This window comes from Pteropus medius, unplaced genomic scaffold, assembly GCF_902729225.1.
Source record: "Pteropus medius unplaced genomic scaffold, Ma_sr-lr_union100, whole genome shotgun sequence".
NCBI lineage: Eukaryota > Metazoa > Chordata > Mammalia > Chiroptera > Pteropodidae > Pteropus > Pteropus medius.
Window position 1 is genome coordinate 8,349,182 of NW_024354911.1, and position 24,852 is coordinate 8,374,033.

Below are 24,852 nucleotides of genomic sequence, written 5' to 3' on the forward strand. Positions count from 1 at the left end.
GTGTATGCATTTTAACTAAAAATATCCATCGTCATCTCTTCATGTGTAGAAAAGATATAAGTAACTGTTTATGGACTTTTGTCCCTTTCAAGCCCTTGAAGCCGTCCTGACTCAGGATAGTGAAGTAATATCTGGGCAGTGTGTGATACGCCCTTATGGAATCAACAGTTATTTCTGTTATACTTATAAAAGAATGAGACTGCTAAAGTTCTCCAGAGCAACTGATATATGTAAGCCTGGAGTCTGAAATTGAACTATTATTTACCCTCTCTGCCACTAAGTAGGTGTATTAGTTTCCTATTGCTATTGTAACATATTACTACAAACTTAGTGGCTTAAAACAACACAGATTTATTGTCTTGTAACTGTAGAATCCAGAAATGTAAAATGAGTCTCATTGGACTAAAAATCCAGGTGTCAGCAGAGTTGTATTCTTTTATGGAGCCTCTAGAGCAGGGGCCCCAAACCCCAGGGCCGCGGACCAGTACTGGTCCATGGCCTGTTAGAAACCAAGCCACACAACAGGAGGTGAGAGACAAGCAAGTGAGTAGAGCTTCGTCTATATTTGCAGCCACTCCCCAGTGCTAGCATCACCACCTCAGCTCCACCTCAGAGCATCAGGAATTAGAACTCATAGGAACCAAGTTCCTGATGCCAAAAAGGATGGGGACTACTGCTCTAGAGGATAATCTGTTTCTGTGTCTTTTCCAGCTTCCAGAGGCCTCCCACTTTCCTTGGCTTGTGGTCTATTTCTACATCTTCAAAGCCATCAGCAAAGCATCTTTAAATCTCTCTCTGGCTCTAACCTCCTGCCTCACCCTTCCACATTTAAAGGACCTTTGTTGTGGTATCAGGCTTACCTGTATAAACCAAGATAATCTCCTTATTTTAAAGTCAGCTAAATATCAACACTAATTCCACCTGCAACTTAATTTCCCTTGCAATGAGAACATATTCACAGGTTTTAGGGAATAGAACATAGGCAATGAGAACATATTCACAGGTTGTAGGGATTAGAACATAGGCAATGAGAATATATTCACAGGTTTTAGGTATTACAACATAGGCATCATTGGATGGGATCTAATATTCTACCTTCCATACCATATTATAATGACTTGTCATATTACTACATTATTAATAACTTTAGAGTAAACCAAGAGAATATTGAGTCCATCTGTTGTAAGATAATCAAAGAAATACATGACAAGAAACATTGGACTGGGAGTCAGAAAGTGTAAATTCTAGTTTGAATTTGCCCTTGAACATATGCATTGCTTATGTAAATTGCAATGTGACAAAATCACATTGGTATCGTGAGCCTAGATTTCCAAATATAGTTAAGGTTATCTCTAATTTCTCATTATATTCTATAATAAGAATTGATATTCATTGGAGAAAATATAGTTAAGTCAAAGAAGAGGCTTCAAAACTCAGAAGACTAAGTAGATAGAAAGACCTTGTGGATTATTGCTTGCAAGACTCCGAAGGAGAACACAACTGAGTTTTTTTTTAATTTTATTTTTCAGATTCAAAGAAAAGCATTCCAAATTCTGCGTTGTTATGTCAGTTTTTGAGCCATGTACTGAGTGTTTGATAAGCAACCCTCAGTGACTACATCACCCACAATCTCTGAAGGAAGCAATGTCAGCAGGTTATACACATACTACCAGGAGATTTTAATATTAATGGCGGAGAAGAACTTTGGGATTCAGTGTAATTTTTAACGCCTCTGAAAGGCAGTGCACATAATATGAGGGGAAAAAGCAAGGAACCAGCCTCTATGGAAGTGTTTTTATTTTGGGTACAAAGAAAGGAAAGCTCAAACATTCAGACAAGTTCTGGAGTAGTTGAAAAATTTGGCACTTTGGGATTTTCATGGAAATTTTTATCTGGCCTTCATAAATATATCATTAGATTTTTCATTTAACTTAATATAAAATTAATCTCAATAAAGATTTTGTACTGTGGGGTTCCAGACAAGATGGCAGAGTAGGTAAATGTATTTGTCTCCTGTCCTGACTACCTCAAAATTAAAGCTAAACTACAGAGAAACTGTCACTGAGCATCACCTAAAGTCTAGCTTAACAGAAGTCCTACAACTAAGGACATGCATAAGAAGCCACCTTGATACTGGTAGGAGGGGTGGAGAAGTGAGATGGGCTGATTCCACACCCACAAGTGTCACTTAAAAATTGAGAGGGCTATCTCAGCTGTGGAGGTCACCCATTTAGAAGAAAGGATCCGAGTCCCACACCAGGCTACCCAGCCCAGGTTCCAGTGCCAGGAAGAGAAGTCTCCATAACTACTGGCTGTGAAAAGCAGTGATTATTATGACTGATACAGACAATGGGTGGCTAGAAGATTAGGTGATCCTCCCAAAGGGCCCACGCATGGACTTACTCACTAACAAACTGAGTCGCTCTGAGCTTCAGCGCTGGGGCAACAGCTTGAAAAGCACCGGGAACATATGAGAAGAAACTAAATTGTCTAGTTTCAGGGTGAAGGCTGAAAGGGCAGCTTTCTCCCAGACAAAAGGCTTGGTAGAAACCATTTTTCCTTCGTTGAGCTCCCCATACCTGCCCTCCTCCTCATCATGCAAATTCAGGCAGCTGCCATATTAGTGTTCATCAACCTGGCTAACATGGTTCATCCTGCCATGATGAATCTCTGAAACCCCATCCACCCAACTTGCAGGCCCACAACAGCCACTTCCAATGGATTTTCCATACAAATGGCTCATGCTGTAGACTTTTTAAAATTCTCTCAAAGGTTCACAAACTGCAAATAAGCAGTGGCTTGCCTCAGTGTGCTCTGTACCTCTTTGCTAAGCAGCCCCAAGATCAGCAGTAAGGATAGCTAGACTCAGTTTACAGCTTAACTTCTCCCAAGCACTTCTAAACCCAGCATAGAGGCAACCACCTGCATATCACTTTGTAGCTCATTCCAAATGGCCCTAGGCAGGGCACAGGCAGTGCCCTGCACCAGAAGGCCTTCCAATAGGTCCTAGAACCAACACACCCAGAGGCCAGCTTCAGACCACACCAGAGCATCATCCAACTATAACCACAAATGACACATCTAAAAGGGCAGACTCAGCAGGCACCAGAGCTCTGCTAAAGTAAAGGGTCAGCCCTTGCACAACAGCTCCTCCACTGTAGTCACGGCAAGGTCTCACCACCAGACTGAATGTCAATTCCTCCCACTGACGTGCCAATGGCAATCACGACTCAACTACAACAAGAGAAAACACACAACCCACACAAGGGACACACTTGCAACACCTGGCTCAGATGATGAGAGAGACTGTGCCATTGGGCACCCCAGGACATCTACTACATGAGCCACTTTATCAAAACTGGGAGACATAGTAGCTTTATCTAATTCATAGAAACAAACACAGGGAGGCAAAAAAAAATATATATATAATATATTATTTATATATATATATAATATATATATATATATTATATATATATATATATTCCAAATAAAAGAACAGAACAAAGCTTCAGAAAAAGATCTAAACAAAATGGAGAAAAGCAATCAACTAGATGCAGGGTTCAAAACACTGGTTATAAGAATGCTCAGTGATCTCAGTGAGAACTTCAACAAAAAGATAGAAAATCTAAAAATGGAGTTATAAAACATAAAAAGAACCACTGAGAAATGAAGAATAAAACTGAAACGAAGAATACATTAGAGAGAATCAACAGTAGGTTAGATGAAGCAGAAGATTGAATCAATGATTTAAAAGATAAGGTAGTAAAAACACCCACTCAGAATAGCAATAGAAGAAAGAATACAAAAAAGTGAGGATAGTTTAGGGGCCTCTAGTACAATAGCAAGCCTACCAACATTTGCATCATAAGGGTACCAGAACAACAAGAGAGAGAGCAAGGAATTGAAAACTAATTTGAAGAAATAATGATGGAAAAGTTCCCTAATCTGGAGAAGGAAAAAGACGTACAAACCCAAGAAGTGCAAAGTGTCCCCAAAAAAGTGAACCCAAAGAGGCCCATACCAAGACACATCATAATTAAAGTGCCAATGGTTGAAGATGAAAAAAGAATCTAAAAAGCAGTAGGAGGAAAGAGTTAATTACCTATAAGGAGGCCCCCATAAGACTGTCAGTTGATTTCTCAACAGAAACTTTGCAAGCCAGAAGGAATTGGCACAACATATTCAAAATAAGGAAAAGCAAAGATCTACAACTAAGATTACTCTATCCAGCAAAGCTATCATTTAAAATTGAAGGACAGATAAAGAGCTTCCCAGACAAAAAAAAAAAAAAAATAAAGGGTTCATTACCACCAAATCAAATATTACAGAAAATGTTGAAGGGACTTCTTTAAGAAGAAGGAAAGAAAAGATAAAAAAAAAAAAAAAAAAAGAACAATAGAATAGCAATAACTACATATCTATCAACAATTACTTTAAACATAAATGGATTAAATGCTCTAATCAAAAGACGTAGGGTGGCTGAATGGAAAACAAGCTGCTTACATATGCTGCCTATGAGAGACTAACTCCAGATTGAAAGACACACATGGACTAAAAGTAAAGGAATGGAAGAAGATATTTTATATAAATGGAAATGGAAAAAAAAATGTGGTAGCCACAATTATAGCAGATGAAATAGACTTTAAAACAAAGGTTATAACAAGAAACAAGGATCCAGTAATTTCACTTCTGAGTATGTATCCAAAGAAACCCAAAACATTAATTCAAAAAGCAAATGCATTCATATGTTCATTGTAGTATTATTTACAATAGCCAAGATATGGAAGTAACCTACGTGTTCTTCAATAGATGAGTGGATAATAAAGAAGTAGTACATGTATACAATGGAATATTATTCAATCATAAAAAAGAATGAAATATTTCTATTTGCAACAGCATGGATGGACCCAGGGGGTATTATGCTAAGTGAACAGAGAACATTTTGATGGTTGCCAAATGGAAGGGCAGTTGTGGGGGTGGGTGAAAAAGGTGAAAATGTTAAGAAGTACAAATTGGTAGCTACAAAATAGTATTGGGAATGTAAAGTATAGCATAGAGAATATAGTCAATAATATTGTGGTAACTATGTATGGTGTCAGATGGGTACTTGATTTATCAGGGTGATAGCTTTGTAAGTTATATAAATTTCTAACCACTATGTTGTACACTTGAAAATAATATAATATTGTATGTCAGCTGTAATTTAAAAATTAAAAAATACAAGTAAAAGAGATTCTTGTACTGTGTTTAAGATATTTCTGAAACAGATTAATGCATGACCATAGGAAATATTACATAAACTGATTACCATTAGAATTTGATAAAAATAGAACACACGAGCAAATTTATGAGTTGTGTGTATGTATGTATATACATTAAAGTACTTGTCATCTCTAGCCTACATAATTAACACATAATTAAAACTGAAGTTTTATTAGCCTTCTAGTATAGCAACTATTTAAATTTATTCTGTGAAAATTATAAACATATATGAAAGAATTAATGCAAGGTATATTTACAAATAAGGGACTTTTGTTGAATTGGTAACATTAGGGATCAAAACGTTTTTTCTCTCTGAGTGATAGAAATTAGTAAGACCCAAAATGATACATTCAGAGTAATGAGTTTTTTTGGAAAGCAGCGGAGATAGAATTAGAGACTTTAGGAACAAATCAAGCTATTCCTGGGCATCTCTTTCCATACTAGAAAGGCTTCATGTTAATTACCAGGAGTTGAAACTAGGGGTTCAGGGTGCTGCTCAAGGGTTAATTCTGAGTTGTACAGGCAAGGCCAGGCCCTGAATTATACCCTCTCAACAAAATTGTGTAACAATGACTAGAATTGTATAAATATTCTACAATGCTTTTTAATGTCCAAAGGGTATATCTGCTTAAAAAAAAACAAGGAAGATTCATATTTATTTCCTCTACCCTTCAAAAGTAGTTTACAAATAAGTTAAATTATTTTCCAGTATTTCCTCACTAAATTGCATTGTACATCCTAAAGGAAATGCCCCGAGAATAAAAGAAAAAAAAAAAATACCTGCACGCCTCAGAACAGACTAATAAAACACTATCCTAAATTTATTGACAAGGAAACCACCTAAGGCTAGAAGTAGTTGAGTACGTTAGAAAAATAAGAAACTAAGGAGGTTCAGAAGACTCCTTCATAGGGCTATTTTATGTCATGATTTATGGCCTGAGGACTGGGTAAGTCCTACGGACTGTGTACGCAGTCACAGCAATGTCACCACAATGTGCTCACAGATGTTCATTCGAGACTGTGTATATATTTTTAAAATGAAAGACATATATATCTAAGTCATCAATTTTCTAATGGATCTTTTTAATTACTCTCTCTTACGCTTAGAATTTATTTATTGTATACCTTGAAAATCGCAAAGCCATTTCTCAGCTAACATATGGCTTCAAAGTTTCTGATATCAATAAATAAAATTTAACTAGCAAGGCTTGCAGACAGAGATTTTGCTATTTGACATTTAAGCAAGCTTATATAATACATATTTAGCCAAATATCTAGGCAGTAGTTTAAAGCAGGGTGCTAAAGAGTAATAACCATAGTTTTGATTTCTGAATAGACCAGTTTACTTCCTGAGCAAAATTTTATAGAGTATGTCTTTAACTTAGTCTTCTAAAAATTGTATTCATAAGACATTGCTGATGGCTTTTCAAAATCAAATTTCATTATCAGTTTTGACAAAAAATGCACCCATCATATAATTTTTATAAACGAAAATGTATTTTTAATATTTGTTCTATCTTAAATGGAGACTACTAAAAGGAAACTATAGAAAGTCAGTAAGCTGAAAACTAAATCACAAGTATTTTGTAAACTAGTTGATGCTATTCCAAGTGGTTGTAGATTCTTGTATTTTCTTTTTACTAAGAAAGAAACTTTTACCTTTAATGTAAACTTTTACTCTTTAAATTGGCAACAATACGTGAACATTATTTAATTCTCAATATGTGCATATGGGACATTTCCTTTGGCATAGTTTCAAAAATTAACTAACATACTATGAGAATTGCAGATGGAATATAAAAATTTACTGTATATTTATAATAATAATGGATCATTTTTATTAATAGTTATTAGACCTATTTATGGTATATCATATCTTCTGAGCAGAAAGAAGCTTACTTCTGTTGTATGGTTTTCCTCAAACAAGTGGTCGGACTACATAGAAAGAGATGGCAAAGCCAAAATGCCAATGTTTGCCTCTATTCCAAAAAGATGAGATGAGATATAACAAACGCTGGTAAAGATTAAGCAAGGAGAGAGTAGTTGCCTAGTTGTTCCTGTAATCTCGTTAAAGTCACATATTAAATCTTATAGGATAAATAATTTTCTGGGACAATGAGCACAAAAACAAAAAAGAACAAGCTGGAACTCAGCATTCCTTAAAGTGTCTTGGCTATCTGTTTGGCTGTCAGAGTGAGACATAATTCAATAAAATTTTTATATTTAAAATTAAATTAAAACTATTGGTTCTATTTAGTATTGTTACTATGACACACACACACACACACACACAAGATAAACATCAAGCACAATCTAGTGGTTTATTCAGGTAAAGAGGAACACGTGATGATTCTCTGCCTTTTCTTGATTTTTTGGATAGATATTTGAGTAGACTATATGCAAAATAGCTAGAGTAGTAAAACTTCCTTTTGCTTGACTTACTAATTGTTATGAGACTTACTTGGATTTCTATAGGTTCTTCCTAACAACTCTATGGTACTAAGCAGGACTAGATTCTACCCTAGAATGAAAAATGATCTACAAATTCATATCTTCAAAAGGATGCACATATTTATGCATTAGTTCACTTAAACAAATATTTACTGAGGGGCTGCTATTTATCAGATTCTGTTCTAGGAACTGTTAACATAGCATATTCCAGAAAGTCTGACTTGGTTAGACAGTCCTTGGAGTTTCCATTTGCTGCAAAATCAATAAATAATACTCAATAGAAAATGCACTCAATAAAATTGGTGCAACCACTATGGAAAACAGTATGGAAGTTCCTCAAAAAACTGAGAATTGGTCTATCATATGATCCAGTAATCCCTCTACTGGCTATTTACCCCCAAAGTCTTAAAAAATCATATCCATAAAGATTTTTGCACACCAATGTTCATAACAGCATTATTCACAGCGACCAGGACATGGAAGCAACTGAAGTTTCCTATGATAGATGATTGGCTAAAGAAGCTGTGGTACATATATATAATGGAATATTACTCAGCCATAAGAAGAGATGAAATACAGCCATTTGTGATGACATGGATGGAACTCGAGATAATCATGCTAAGCGAAATAAGCCAGACAGAAAAAGTTGAAAATCACATGATATCATTTATATGTGGGATATAAACCTAAAAGCAACAAAGCAACAGCACAAACAGAGACTCATGGACATGGACTATAGACTAGTGGTTACCAAAGGGTACAGGGTGAGGGAGGAGGAGAGTGGTAGATGGGGTAAAGGGAGTCAAATATAGGGAGCTAGGGAGAGGGCGAAGTGGGTAAAGGGGATCAAATAAATGATAGCTGAAGGAAACTGAACTGTGGTTGGTGAACACAGAGTAGAATATACAGATGTTAAATGATAATGTACACCTGAAAATTATATAATTGTATTAACCAATGTTAACCCATTAAACTTAATTTAAAAAAAAAAGGAAAAGAAAATTTAGTCAATAGAAACCATCCTGAGATGGTACAGGTATTGAATTTTGCAGAAATAAGCATTAATACATGTTATAAATGTGATAAAGAATTTAAAAAGACAACTTTTCAATAAATGAAAATATGAGTGTGATGAGTGAATAAATAAGAACTTTCCCAAGATAAGTAAAAATTATAAAAATGGAATTTCTAGGACTGAAAACCACAATAACGGAATTTAAAAAATTAATAGATGACATTCATATCCAATTGTAGATAGCAAAAGAAAGACAATAAAATTGAGGACAGATCAATAGAACATTTCCAATCTGGAGAATAGAGAGAACACAGATTGAAGAAAAATGAACAGAGCCTCAGGGACCTGTAGAACAAGATCAAATAGTCTAGCATACATAAAATTTAAGACCCGGGAGAAGAGAATAGACAGAAAAAAGGTATTTGAAGGAATGGTGGAAAATTTCTCAAATTTGTAAAAAAAGAAAAGACAGATTCTAGAATCCTAGTACACCCAAAGCAGATTATAAAGAAGAAGAAGAAAAGATTTGTTATATCATAAACAAACAGCAAAAACCAAAGATTATTTTAAAAGAAAACCTGAAAGAATCCAGAGAATAAATACAAGGGAACAAAATTTAATAACTGTTGATTTTTTATTGGAACAATGAAACTGACCTAGTAATACATAAAAGCACTAATACATCATAAAGATGAAGTTTATCCAATGAATGCAAGTTTAGTTTAGCATTTGAAAATTAATCAATGTAGTTCAACATATTATTAGAATGAAAGATAATATCCACTTGTGACAAAAAATAAAACCCTTAGAAAATTGACAAGAAAAAGATGTTTCCTCAACTCATCAAGTTTACCTATAAAAAACAACATGTAGCTAATGACAAATAATTTCCTTCCAAGATTGGGGACAGACAAAAAAATGTACACTTTTACTACCTCAATCAACATTGTTCTGAAGATCCCAACTCATGAAATAAAAGAAAACAAAAATGATAAATATAAAAAGACTATTCAGCGGTGTCTAATTGAATTTGACATATTTGTCCCAGGAAAAAAACTCTAAGTAATCAAACCAAAATCATTTTTAAAAACTATAAGATTTAATATGTGACTTTAACAAGGTTACAGGATACAAAGTCAACATATAAGGACTTATTTCTTTTTCTCTCTTCATCTACGATTTCTGTTAGATAAATAGAATTTTCTTGTGGCACTTTTAAAAGATGAACATTCTATTTTTATTCATGTATTGGTTACCCATAATTCATAAGCCAGATATTTATGTTTACTTTTACCTGTCAAGGTCTTTAGTTTATTCATATTAATGCATTCCTCTCAAACAAGGCAATTGCCTTTATTTGCTCTCACCTAACCTTTTCAGCCTCTGACTATGTAGATTTTTAATTTTAAATTATATTGAGATTTTAAAACACTTTACTATAGTATAACATACATACAGACTTGCTTATATTAAGTGCTTGATGAATCTTCACAATACTCTTGAGTAAAACGTTCTCATCAAGTAACAGCATAACCAGCTCCCAAAGGCCACATCTCAGGTTTCCATACAGTAAATGCAACTGTCGGAATTTCTCTCCTAACTTCCAACAATTTATATTAGTTTTTCCTGTTTTTTTTTTTTATATGAATGTAATCATATGCTTCTTTGTGTCTGACTTCTTTAGGTCAAAATTATATTTGTGAGACTCTTCCATTATACTTCATGTAGTTGTCAACAACTCATTCCCATTGATGCATACAATTCTACTATGCTAATATACTATAGTTATTTATCCATTCTAATATGGACATTTGGTTTATTTTTTCCTAGTTTGTAGTTATTTTGAATAAAACTTTTACAGGCATTCTTATGCATGTCTTATGCATTAATTTCTATAGGAATATAACTAGGTATGAATTGCTGGATCTGAACATATGTATATAGTCAGCTTCAATAAATAGTGACAGTTTTACAGTGTGGTCCTAATTATCGACTTTCAGTCATCTATGAGAATTTCGATTACTCTGAATTCTTGCCAACCTTTAGTGGTTTCCATCTGTTTTATTTTAGCAATTCTTGTTGGTTAATATATTTTTAAATGTTTTGATCACAGTGTATTTAAAATAACAATTTAGTAAGAATATTTACTCACAATTATCTACCACATGCACTTCCTCCTGGTTTTATTTCTGTATTAGTCTGCTAGGGCTTCCATAACGAAATACCAGAGGCAGGTGGCTTAAATAACATAAATTTATTTTGTGACAGTCTAGAAGTCCAAGACAAAGTTGCTGTCAAGTTTGATTTTTAATGTGAGTTCTCATCCCGGCTAGTAGACTGCTGCCTTCTTGCTGTGACTCCACATGACCTTTTCTTCTGTGTGTGTTCATGAATCTCTGGTTTCTGTTTCTCTTCTTATAAGGACACAAGCCCTCTTGGATTAGGGCCCAACCCTTATGACCTTATTTAACCTTAATTATCTCCCTCAAGGCCCTATTCCCAAATATAGTCACTTGGGGGATTAGAGATTTAACACAGGAATTTTGGGGAGGAGGACACCATTCAGTCCATAACAATTTCCTTTCTTGCTAAAGTACTTCTCCCAAGAGATCTTTCAGTAAAACTCGCTCTGTTAAAATTTTTTTTACCCTTATGTTTAGATAAAATTTTAATTTGATGAGCAATTTTAAGTATTAATAGCCTTTGCAACATCATTCCACTGTCTGCTTGTGCCTAGGATGCTATTAATGCCTGCTTTCCTTTTTCCTCCTTAGCCCAAACCCCATACTTGCTACCCTACTACTCTTCTTTTTTTCTTCTTTCATTTTCTAGTGTATTATGTAATTTACTGCATTATTATATCTACTGCTTACTTTATTTCTATCTTCTAATGTAGAAGTTTAAGTGAGGCATAGACCTTTGATATTCTATTCACTAATGCCTTTCATACACCTGAGAATGTCTAGCTCACAGCATGTTTTCAATAAATATTTTTGATATGAATTAAAAATTACTTTCACATAGAATTATCTGCTCAATTGTCTTTCAATACATACCCAAGGGAAGACATGAAAGCACAAGAAAATGAAGTTTGTGTTTATCAAGATGAATTTATGAACCAGACTGTCAGACCTCAAAGTAAAAAATTCTAGTGTGGCAATCTGGGGTTAACTACTTCCTTTTTCCTGAGTGCCTGCATCTCAGTGAATATTTCCATGCCACCAGTCAGGGTAATGCATTCTTCTAGGAGCTGCCTAGCTTCTAGGATCCAGCATGCCTGGTGAGCGATGGTTTGCTTGTCAGCCATGCAAGGTATTACTTCCAACCACCTCCCCTTGCTTGTTTCATCCCCACCACTACTGATTCTTGCTGATGCTGGGTCTTCTGTTTAGCATGAAGTGGAGCAAGAAATAATTTGGTCAGGAAAATGTAGACTACCAGCCACAGTCTAGCCCACATTCATGATTCATTGTGGTTTTTCACTTTATCTGTGACTTCCACTCCCATCCCAACACATACCCATACAAACTTACATAGAACCAGTGACCTTTTTTTTCCTCAAAGAATTCTTAGTTTTTACGACTAGAAAAATAATCCAAAAGCTCACGCTCATTGCTTATTTTACATAGCAAACTTCTGAATAGCAAAAATAAAGGTGAGACAAAATTTAGCTTATATCTTCAAACTCCTGATGAGAAATAACTATTACTGAAGAATTCCAACTGAAAGTTAATAAGTAAATATAGGATTAATATTAGGTATATTTTCGACAAATGTTGATTAAATAAATATTTTAAAAATAATTTTTTTTTGGCGGGGCAATCCTTGGTTGACCTCACAGATTGCGAGGATCTGGTCAGCTTACAATCCTTTATTACTTTATTTTTACACCTACATCACCTGGTCTTCCTGGTAGTCTCTCATCCAAGTACTAACCAGGCCCAACTCTGCTTAGCTTCCGAGATCAGACAGGTTCGGGCTTGTTCAAGGTAGCATGGCCTTAGACAATAGATACTTTTTTTTTAGACAATATATTCTACAAAAGTTACGGTGAACACAGACAAGTTATTTCTAATCCTTTGGAATACTAATGTAGCTTTTATGGATAATATTCCAATGAAACTAATGTCGTTAGTCAATTCCTTACTCTAAATTTATAGACCCAATCAGAGATTGTTCTGTAGAGGGTCTTGACTGTTTCTTTCAACTTTCTGCTTCCCCAAATCCTATGCTGTCCAAACTTTCATTGAGTAAAATTCAGAACATGTAGAGAAAGTCACATAATCAGTTACAATGGCAATGTTGGTAACATCTATTCAGTTGTTAACTTTTTAGAAATAACCAAGATTCATGTTAACATCATGATTATCTATTTCAAATGTTAGAAAATTAGGCCACATATAATTGTGCATTTCTAGCTCTGCCTGAACTGAGAAAGTCTGAATAACTGAGTGTGTTTTTAAGGTAGTTTAATTTGTTTATCTAAAAACTTTGATTATCACAGAAGTTGTTTTAGGGCCGTGAAAATATTATGTGTGATATCCAATTTTGGGATACATGTTTTTATATATTTGTTCATACCCATGACATATACAACATCAAGAATGAACTATAATGTAAACTATGGACTTTGGGTGAGTATGACATATCCATCAATTGCAACAAATGTACCACTCTGGTGTGAGATATTGATAATAGGGGAGGCTATCAATGTTTGTGGCAGAAGGATATGTGGGAAATCTCTATACCTTCCCCTCAATTTTACTGTGAATCTTAAACTGCTCTAAAAACATAGTCTTAATTTAAAAAAATATTACATAACCATTCCGTGGGATACGACAGGCTCAACATAAGCAATCCATCTTTTAATTACTCTCCCCTCATCTCACTCTCTCCAAACTGTATCAGCCTCTTAACTGTCACTTGAAGAAACCAGGCCTGCTCCTATTACAGGGACTGTCCTCTTGCTATTCCCTTTGCTAAAATGCTTTTCTCCCAGACACCTAAATGATTCTCTCTCAAATGTCTGCTTAAATGTCAAATTCACAGGGTAGCTTTCATTTGCACATGTCCCTCCAAAACACATCTTATCCTACTTTTCTACTTTACTTTTCTCCCTAGAAATTTTCAGTAAATTAAATTATATATCTATATCTAATCTATATATATATCTATATTTATCTATATCTATATCTACATCATCTATCTATATCTATCTATATCTATATCTATCATTTATCTATATCTATATATCTATATCTATATATCTATATCATCTATATCTATATCTATATATTTATATATTTTGTTAATTGTCTATAATACAGTAAAACGTAGATTTGGGAGGACAAGGAAATTGTAATCTGCTTTGTTCACTTCTGTATACCCAATACTTAGAGCAGTGCTTTTCAACTACTACGTTATCAAAACATTCGATATATAAAATAATTCTCAGTGATAAGAGTTTTCATGGGTTTTGCTACAGAACTTTTACACCGCTTTGTATGTGAGGGTTTTTAACTTAAAAAATTGAATTTGAAGAAGTTAGAACATGTTTGAAAAAGCAATGTTAGTTTAAGTCTATTTTTTTTTTTATATTTATAATAGCTTTAATAATGAGTATTCCATTTTTAAACTTCGGTTTCAAGATTTAAAAAGTGTTAAATGGTAGCACTGTTAGAAAGATGAGGAATTATATAAGACAATTCACCCATTAAAATTATTATCATGGATGGATAATTTCAGCTATAGAAAAAAATGTCATGAAGTCAATTTATATTGCAACTTTTAGCACTGGCACCTTGATAACTCATACTTAGTTTTCAGAAAGATAAGAGCCTAAAGCTTTCTTGATTCATGTAAAATTTTTTATAATTTTCCCAACATCGATGCCTCTTTTCAGGCTAAGGATTGGCCTGATATTATTTTTATTGGGAAAAACTTTATTGAACAAAAAATACTACACTAGCCTCAAGATCTTTAGCCTGCATCTTAAAATATGTGAACCAAAATACACACAAATTTTTTTTCCTTTATACTTATCCTTTTAAGTTATTTTCCTATAAACTACAGTACTGTGTCTTAGGAGACTAAATTAGACTCTTCTCAATTCTTTCTCTTCAATGCCTATGTCTATTTAGTTTGAATGGAGATGTCATATTGACCTCATAGCAGTAAGTTTAATGATTGCTCCTATTTTCCCTTCTTCTTGGAACTATTTTCCTTGTTAATGTTTATTTATCTATATCCTTATAGCACTTATTTCTTCAAAAGCCATTAAAAATAAACATTAACTATAGCCATGCCATCCTGAACATGCTTGATCTTGTCTGATGTCAGAAACTAAACAGAGTCAGGCCTGGTTAGTACTTGGATTGGAGTACTAACCAGGAGTACTAGATGCTGTAGGCTTTAAAAAAAAGTTAATAAGATCATTTGATCATTGTTTTTCTATTATTTTATTTATATCTTCCTGTTACAGAAGGATTAATTCTATAACACTAATTGTATAAAAAGGTTATAAGACTACATAACAAAAACTAAAGTAAATGAATATAGTAATGCAGAATGGAAAACAAATGAGCCATGGATAGTAAAATAAGGCTGGAAATAAGGCTAATACCCAAAATACACACTAAAAAAATGTGTACAATTTCTCATTGTAGGCTGAAATTTTGTCATAATGCTTTCTAGAAGCTAAAACAAAGAGGAAAACACAGTAAGTTTCATGATATATAAAGTCCTTAAGATGAAAGGCCAATAATTTAGAAGAGAACATCTATGCCTATGATTGAGAGCTAAAAGTTTTTTTTTTTTTTTTCCGTGAGATCTAACTACATTATAATAGAAAATTCAGCAATTTTTAAATAATGTTTTTAAACAATGTCTAATATGGACGAATCACAAAATATATATGTAGATAATGAATTAATTTGGAGGTTTGCATTGTCATGTTTTTTCAGATCATTCACTGAATGAAGCTCTTCATTGAGCACTGGAATTACAACAATAAGCAAAAGAGTTCAGAGTTCATATGAATTTCATAGCTTAGGAGCAGAGGGAGCCATTCAACAATAAATTACATAAATAATTAATTGTAAGTAAGTGTTGAGAAAGAACATTTATAGTATGTAACAAGAGTTAATACAACAGAATCTTAATCTAGTATAGAGTAAGAGGGATGTGAATTAGGTATCTGTGATATATCTCAGTCTTAGAAAATATCTATCTATCAATGATGAGTTTAATTTTTAAACTGCTTATCTCCAAATTTAGGGCAGGGAGTGAGTAGGAATTAGGTTTTAAGGACAATTATGTTAGATAATTAGATAGTAGATTTTTGCAATGATGTAACCAATATATAAAATATATTCTTTCTAGATGAAGAGGAGATTAGACTTAGTTTATGCAAATGTAGCATTGAATTATAAATTTCTTTAACTATTGGTTACATAGAATAAGAGGCAGGTCTAAAGAACATCTGCTTGTTATCTGGTCACAATATCATGTTTACTAGCCACATGGATATGCTACTAAAGATCAGATTCTCTATATTTTCAGTGTCCTGCTCTATATTCAATTTATAAAACTTAATTCATAAGCCATTTTCATACTCAGAAAATTTAAAGAAATGTTATGGAGAAAAATATGTAATAATTCATGATTTATGTTTGTCTTTATTTTATTATAATCCAAACATTATTAGATCACTCTCAGAATTCCTAGACATGGCCAACAATAAATAAATTCAGTCATCTTTGAAATTATGACTAACTTCCCAATACATACAAACTATCATTAGACATAGTTTTCTATATATGTCATTTTAAATGTATAATGCCAAGCTAACAGAATAGAACACATTTTATTTGAAAGTTTTCTTCTTTTTAGCTTCATTTTTTTTACTTTATTGCATCTTTTCTTTTTATTTTTTTCCTGATTGCTTTAGGATTTTCTCTTTATCAGTGACTTCAGTGAATTGAACTATCGTCGCATGAGAGTTTTTTTCACATTTTTGTTTGTTTGTTTGTTTGTATTTGGGTTTGTTTGTATATGTGAGGATTTCTAGTTTTAATCAGCTTTGAGAAATTAATGCTCATTAATGTTCATAATTTCTTCAAAGTTTTTTCTTTAAATCTCTCTCTTTTGGGAACTAAAATTACTTGTATAGCAGGCTTGAAGTTGTCAAACAATTTGCTAATTATTTGTTATTTAAAAATATTCTTTTTTCTCTTAACTTTTGATTTGGGTGATTTCTATTAAGGTATCTTCGTACTAATGTTTTCTTCTATAGAATTTAATGTGACATTAATCCCATCAAGTAAACTTTTCATCTCACAAATTTTAATTTTAATTTTGTAACATTTAATTTGTCTTCTTACCACCATACTCATCTTCTTTCCAGCTTTTTCAATACATGAAATAGAGCTATAATAACATTTACTGTTTTTCTCTGTTAATTCTAACATTTATTATAGATTGTTCAGTTTAAATTAATGGAATTTAAATCTCTTCATGTGTTATGTTTCTTTGCATGCTGATAATATTTTATTGGATCAGTCTTTTTGCATTTCACTTGTTGAGTATTGGATATTTTTATATTCTTGTAATTTTTTTTTGAGTTTTGTTTTAGGACAAATTTCTTGAAAAGTTTGATCCTCTCACATTTGCTTTTAATATTTATTTGATAGGAACAGAGAAGTGTTTAGTGTAAGGATGATTCTTTCCAACTATGCAGGCAAAATGTTTCTGATTATTTCACCCAATACCTTATAAATAATACTGTTTTCTAGTCTTGCCAGTTAGAAGAGACACTTTCTTGGCCCTGTGTGGTCTTCCAGTGTCATTCCCTTAAGTATGTTCATATGTCATTGTTTCTACCCCTTACTTCAGGTAGCTTCCTCACCTATATGCAGTGATCAGGCGGACTCTCTAAAGATCTCCAGAGCACTCCTTTCTGCAGCTGTCTCCTCTCCATTATTTCATACTGCAAATTCTAGCTTCCTTGATCTTCCAGATTTTCAGCTGTATCTCAAATAAAAGAGTATACCAGGGTCCAGCTGGGTTCATTCTTTTTATGATAGCACTTAGAATCTCTCTCAAATCAATATGCCAGAAAAATTATAGGGCTCACCTCATTTGTCTTCTGTCTTTAAAGATTACTGACTGTTCTTTGTTGCTTTATGCATCATGTCTTCAAAACTGTTTTTCCATGCATTTTGTGTGGATACTTAGATGTTTCAAGTAGGAAAGTACATTTGGTACCTGTTATTGTTTCTTGGCCCAATGGAAACATCTCTGTGCTCATTTCGATATTATATTTTGCAGAAGATAATTAGAATGAAATATAGTTAAAATCATGTTAGCAGTGGAGTGGAATAGAGAAATATAATTTACATTCAAGTAAAAGATTTTATTGTCTGATTATAAATTGTTTCCTTCACCTTAGATTTTTTTTAAGTTTATTGGGGTAACATTGGTTAATACAATTATATAATTTTCAGATGTACATTATAATTTGACATCTATATCTTCTATTGTGTGATTACCACCGAGTCCAGTTTCTTTCAGCTACCATATATTTGATCCCCTTTATCCACTTCACCCTCCCCCAACTCCCCTATATTGGACCCCTTTTACCCTGTTTCTCATCAAACAAAAAAATTTAGAATATTAAAAAAATGATAAATATGAACTAGAAAAGAAAGAAAAAGAGAGTCCTGGGTGCAATAAATGACAAAAATAACTAAAGTCAGAATTGTGAGAGAAACTCGAATTTTTAGTTGTCTCCGCAGGGGAAACAGACCACAGAGGTTAATGGTTAGAGTTTAGTGTCTATACCAAAGCAGCCAGATGCTAGAATAGAGCTCCCCAAACAAGCTAGAGTTTTATGAGGGGGTCCTCTTACCACTAAAATAGAGAACTGACTATATTCCACCCTCCAGTCTGGAGAATCAGCAATAAAGAATGTATGAAGAGAAGAAAATAATAAAAGACAGATAAATAGATAGATGATAGATGATAGATAGATAGATAGATAGATAGATAGATAGATGATAAATAGTAATAGGAACTAAACTCTTAAAAAATGTTGGGATCACTGTCCTCTTATCTTATACCTATTCTAGTTCACATGTTTGCTACTTGCAACTTCCTTGTGAAAATTTTAGGTTGTAGTTATGGAGTGTCTGAGAATTAATTTAACTGAAAAAATTTAATAAGAATCAAATAATGTCAAGTGTCTTTGTGTATAATTAATATGGCATGTTTAAATTGTACAAATTTAGATTAAATTTCAGTGTGATATAAATTCAAATACATAATAAATGTGACATAATATTATTGGAGCTTTATCTTACTATTTTAATTTGTCAATTGTACTTTTAGTTTTCACATGAAACGTTTTACCCTTAAGTCCACAGACCAGAGCCCTAGTCCTAGTAAACTACTGAGTCCCAGTTGAATTGATTGTAAGGTCCTAAAGAAAATGTGGTACATATGTACAATAAAATATTACTCAGCCATAAGAAAATATGAAACGCTGCCATTTGCAACAATGTGGATGAATCTCGAGATAATCATGCTAAGAGGAATAAGTCAGACAGAAAAAGTTGAAAATCATTTGATTTCACTTATAATATGTAGGATATAAAACTGAAAGAAGTAAACAAACATGACAAACAAACAAAGACTCATGGACATGAACTGTGAATTACTGGTTATCAGAGAGAAGGGGGATGGGGGAGACATATAGGGATAAAAGGGATCAAATATTTGGTGACTGAAGGAAATCTAACTTTGGGTAGTGAACATACAATGCAATATATATACGACATACTGTTGAATTGTAACTTGAAACTTATTTGACTTTATTAATGTCACCCCAATAGTTTTTAATGAAAAAATTATTGAGACCATTATCATGACAACAAAATAAAAGTTCAAATACTATCCATAAGGAATTGGTAGTTATCTTTGTACATAAAGGAGAGAATGTCAGCTAGCTGTATGTTGAATTTTATATACAACACTAAATATTTTCTTAATGTTGTTCAGAAATTTTTGTTATAGCTTCGATTTTATACTGAGGAGAATATGTGATACAAGTATTCCACATATACCAGTTTTTGAAAGCACTGTACATCTAGTTCTGTTGTACTATCTAGTTGTTTATTCTTCTTTGTGATTTCTACTTTGTTTTCATCCTGCAGTCAATGTATAAAAACTTTCTCCAAAAGTTTTCTTCTTTAAACAGCTTTGTCATGTTTACATGTGCTGTTTTTTTATTTTAATTATTGCTTGATTTGAATGTTATTCTCCTGAACAAATCATAACTTTGTGCATTTAAGCTTTTCTAGAGCATTTAAAAATTCTAGTGAGTTGTCTGTCCACTGTAACATTTTTTGCTAAGCCAACCTGACTTCTCTTATAAAAATGTGGTGGTGTAAAATAGGCTAATCATATTTTTAAAGAGTGTTTGTCCTTTGGTGTTAAATCTAGTGAAAAAATATTTCTATTTAGAATTAGAAGGTTATAAAAGGCATGATTTTTAATTGCTTATAACATTTTTACCAAAATCTATGTTTTGGCACTAGAAATTAAGATAAAATATAAAGATTAACTTTTATCTATCACATATGAAATTTTTGAGTTTTCTTATAGGAAAATATTCTGCTTTTACTTATAAGAAATATTTTTTATGATATATTGTTGACAGTGAAATTGTGATGTAGTGTGTTATAATGCTTTTTGATATTTAGAGATCATTTGTTATTACTACCATTTAATCGGTGTTACATAGTGTTAACTGGTATGTAATCCATATACTAAGTGTTCAGCAAATATTTATTTCATGAATAAATAGAATATGAAATCATATTTTATAACCGAAATGCCAAAAACTCATCATGTGTTTGCTTCTCTCATCCATAGTTTTGCTCTCTTGGTATTCTATCCTTCTTCATCTACAAAACAGAGATAACCGATTTTTCACTCAACATGACTTAAATTTCACCTTTTTAAAAAAGAATCTTTATTGGATACTACCTCTGATTGAAATTAAGATGGGAGATATTTTAATGAAATTCATTATAGTTAGTTTTCAAGAATATACCCATTAAATGGATCATCCATAGGAAGAAGGTTATGGGAAACAGCCCTCTTGCTCTTCCCCACATCACAGTTTTGTTTGGCTGGCCAATCTGATATGTATTGTCTTCTGGATTTTTTTTTTTTTTTTTTTATTCTAGTTCTTGTGTCTCTGTGGCTTTGACTATTTTGACCAATTTTTTTTTTTTTTTGGTAATCTTTCAACCCTATTCTGTTTCATGAGCTTCTCAGCTCTTTGGATTTAGTTCTGGGTAGACAACATTTTCATTGCCAGCTCCAACTTTATGAGAAGAGCATTCCTAGTAGATCAACAATCTTTGTCATTGAAGAGGAGTCAGTTGGTAAATGTTGAAAACAGTAAGTTTTTGTTTGATGATTTACCTTCCAAACAATTGTCATAATAAGTTTATAAATACAAAAGATTGCATAAAAATCTCTGGTAGAATTTTCCACTCTTTTTTGTAAGTAATGTTTTTAATCTGCAGTTTATCCAGTTAAACTTGGAGTACAAGTTGTCAAAAATGTTAAAAACAAGCTATATTTATATTTGTCAAATAAACACAGTTCATTAATATTAACTATACTGTCTATGTGATTCTCCATACTGTGAACTCAGTATCACAGCTGTCTTTTTACTGAGAAAGTTCTTTAAATGCATTATGTCCCATTTAATTTACATTATGTTTATTCAAGCAGTCTTACAGCAAATATAAATTTAACACCTGAGTGCTTTTATAACTCATGATATAGGAATTTTTATTTTAATAGAGGGCTTTTAAAATTTACATCACAGGAGAAATTCAGAGTTTGAGATATCATCTTATGGCCTTATGAAAAAGTTTTTTGCTCAAAGCTACCATACTGGATACATATTTTCACTTATCCCCAATCTAGGTTTGATTGTTACTCATTCTGAAAGGCAAAAATGATAATGGAAACCTTTCAAATTTCCTTTTCAGTAATATCAATTGCCTTTATTTTGTGCTATTAAATTAACAATTTTTCATTTTGCGCAGTGGGAAGATCCTTCTTTGATTTCTTTCTTCTTTCCTTTCCTCCCTCTTTTTCCTCCTTCCCTCCCTTCCTTTCTGTTGGAATCGGTAGAGAACACTTCTAACTCAGATTTCATTCAATTTTAGATCAGTGCAGTTTGGCAGGGAAATCACTGCAGATACTGTAATTCTATCAGCTAAGAACTGCCTGGAGTCCCAGCTCACTCAACACATTTAGTAGACTAATTAGCTTTGATATAGAATCGCATTTGGTCAAATGGGTTTTTCCATACAATTTTTATTCAAAAGTTGATTTGTCTTATCCAGAGTGTAAACCATGCAAAACAATTTAAACTAAGTGTGAATCTGGCATATTTAGAAATTTGACAATTTCAGGAGCACAATAAATGCTTTCATTGGAGAATTTCTCATTGTTTTGCTGCACTCCCTTCTCACCACTCACGAATACATTGTGCTCAAAGGCATAAAATCGGTAAGTACATAAGAAAAATAAGCTTTGTAGTTTTATTTTCATTAAATGAAAATTCCATATAATGTACACACATATTTCTATACAAACTAATATTTACAATATAAAATATATTCAGAAATTAATTCTCAGATGTTCATCGCTACAAAACTGTTAATAATCTTGAACCAGTGTGGTTAGTTACCACACAGTTTGATTAAGACAGTCAATATGAGGACAGTTTTAGAACTTGTACAATATGTTCTACACTAGATATTTTTTTCCTCTTAATTTGTGCTTAGATTGTTTCTTTATTGTTTCAGGGACTTTATTCTTGAATTTATAGTTTTGGGTTTTTTATTTGTTTTAACTTAACCATTTATCAAAATATACTGAGTCATTTTATCTCACATACACTCCTTTTTTTTGCTGTCCCATGGCTACGACCCACTGCCACAGGTAATGGATGTTAACTCTTTGATGTTTACTCTTGTATAACTAACTCCATGGTTATAGATATTTAAAATATATTATATATATATGTTATAATATATCTGTTTATATATACTTTTCTGCATCTTGGTTTATCATTTTTAATGTCGTAAAAAATCTAAGTCAGTTATGTATCTAACATCATCATTTTTAAAGTTAGTATAGTGTTCTGTGTTTAGACATTGAGGTGTCATGGTTTATTCAACCGTCCATTTATTGATGAGATTTCTTTTGTTTCTAATATTTATCTCTACAAATAATGCTTCAAAGAACACCTTTATGTGTGAGTAATTTTATGCCAATGAAGTAGATTCCTAGGAGTGGCTATGGGAATTTTAATAACTATTTGAATGTTACTTCCCCAAAGTATATCCACCATTAATATATACAGTATATTTAATATAAGCCTATCACATATCCACCAGTAATAGTAAGTACATATCCCCTGACTATCATCATTGGCACCAGCAAATGGAATCATTCATTGTTTTTAATCTGATGGGTATAAAGTAATTACTAATTGTTATTTCATTTATATGTTTCTGACTGCTTGGGGAAATGAGACTCTTTTCATATATTTAGTAACATTTGGATTTACTTGTCTATAAATTGTCTATTCATAATCTTTGCCAATTTTTTAAGGTAGTATTTCTCTTTTGCTTTTCAATTTATAAAGTCAAGCTTTGCATTATCTGAAGATATTATATTAAGACTATAATCTTGCTCTTGTTTTGGATGCTTTCAAAATTAATACTTAGAAGTCTTTAAAGGCGATAGTTATCATTAAAGTGTTAATCATTAAATAATGCATGCATTAGAATTGCTGAGCAATTGAGCAATAAATATATGTGCTTTAATTTTTTCTCTTAATCTTCTAATTATTGTAAATAATAACTGGTAAAAGTTTGGAGTTTAAAGAGCTTCCTTTAGATGTTCTTTAGAGCAGATATGCTGATGACAAGTTCTTCCAGCTTTGTTTCATCTGCAAATAATTTTATCTCACCTTCACTTCTGAAGTACATTTTCACGGAGTATAGAATATTGGGCATGCAGTTCTTTTCTTTCAGCACTTAAATATGTGCTGCTTTCTTATGGTCTCTGCGGTTTCTGATCAGAAATCTGCTACCCTCAGAATTGTTTATCCTCCTAAGTAATGCATAGTTTCTCTGTGTCTGCTTTCAAGATTTTTATTGAATTTTCAGAAATTAAAGAAGTGTCTAGGCATAGATTTATGTGGTGTTATACTGCTTTCACTTTGTTCAACTTGTTCAATCTGTAGGCTTATATTTTGCTTTTTACCAAATTTGGGGAGCTTTAGTCATTGGTTCTTCAGATATTTTTAACTACTCCACAATTACTTTTTTCTTTTCTGGGACTCTGATTCTTCTATTAAGTTTTTGCTATTGTCTCACAATTCCCTGGGATAAATTTATTCTTTTTCAATATATTTTCTCTTCATTGTGAAAACTGCATTATTTCTATTGCTCTTTATCCAGTTTATTGGTTGTTTCTGAATGTTGATATTGAGTGCATTCACTGATTTTTTTAAAAAATTGGTTCTTGTACTTTTTAATTCAAAAAATTTAATTTGATTCTTCTTTCTTTATGTCTTTCATTTTTTTTTTTTGCTGAGGTTTTTGATAGTTTAAATTTGTTTCAAGAGTGTATTACTCATTAGAATATTTTTAATAACAGCCGCTTTGAAATCCTTGCCAGAGAATTTCAACACCTGTGTCATCTTAGTGTTAGTAATCATTAATTGTCTTTTCTCAATCAAATTGAGATTTTTGTTTGGTATGATGGTTGTTTTGATGTATTAATTTGACTACAGGGATAGTCCCCAGTTTTTGAATCAAACACTAATCTAGATGTTTCTGTGAATATTTTGTATATGTAATTAAAGACCAAAATAAGTTAACTTTAATTAGGAAAGATGATTTAAGATAATATAGTTGTGTTTAATCAATCAGTTGAAAAGTCTTAAAAGCATAATTGAGGCTTCTCTATAGGATAAAGAAACTTTATTATCTCCTGAAGACAGCGGTGTTAGCCCATGCCTA

The 24,852-nt window shown here is 32.5% G+C and overlaps 1 pseudogene; it reads left to right on the top strand.

Moving 5' to 3' along the window:
• LOC120597833 (cysteine and glycine-rich protein 2-like) overlaps positions 1-24,852 on the top strand; it is a 110,180-nt pseudogene that overhangs the window by 50,054 nt on the left and 35,274 nt on the right.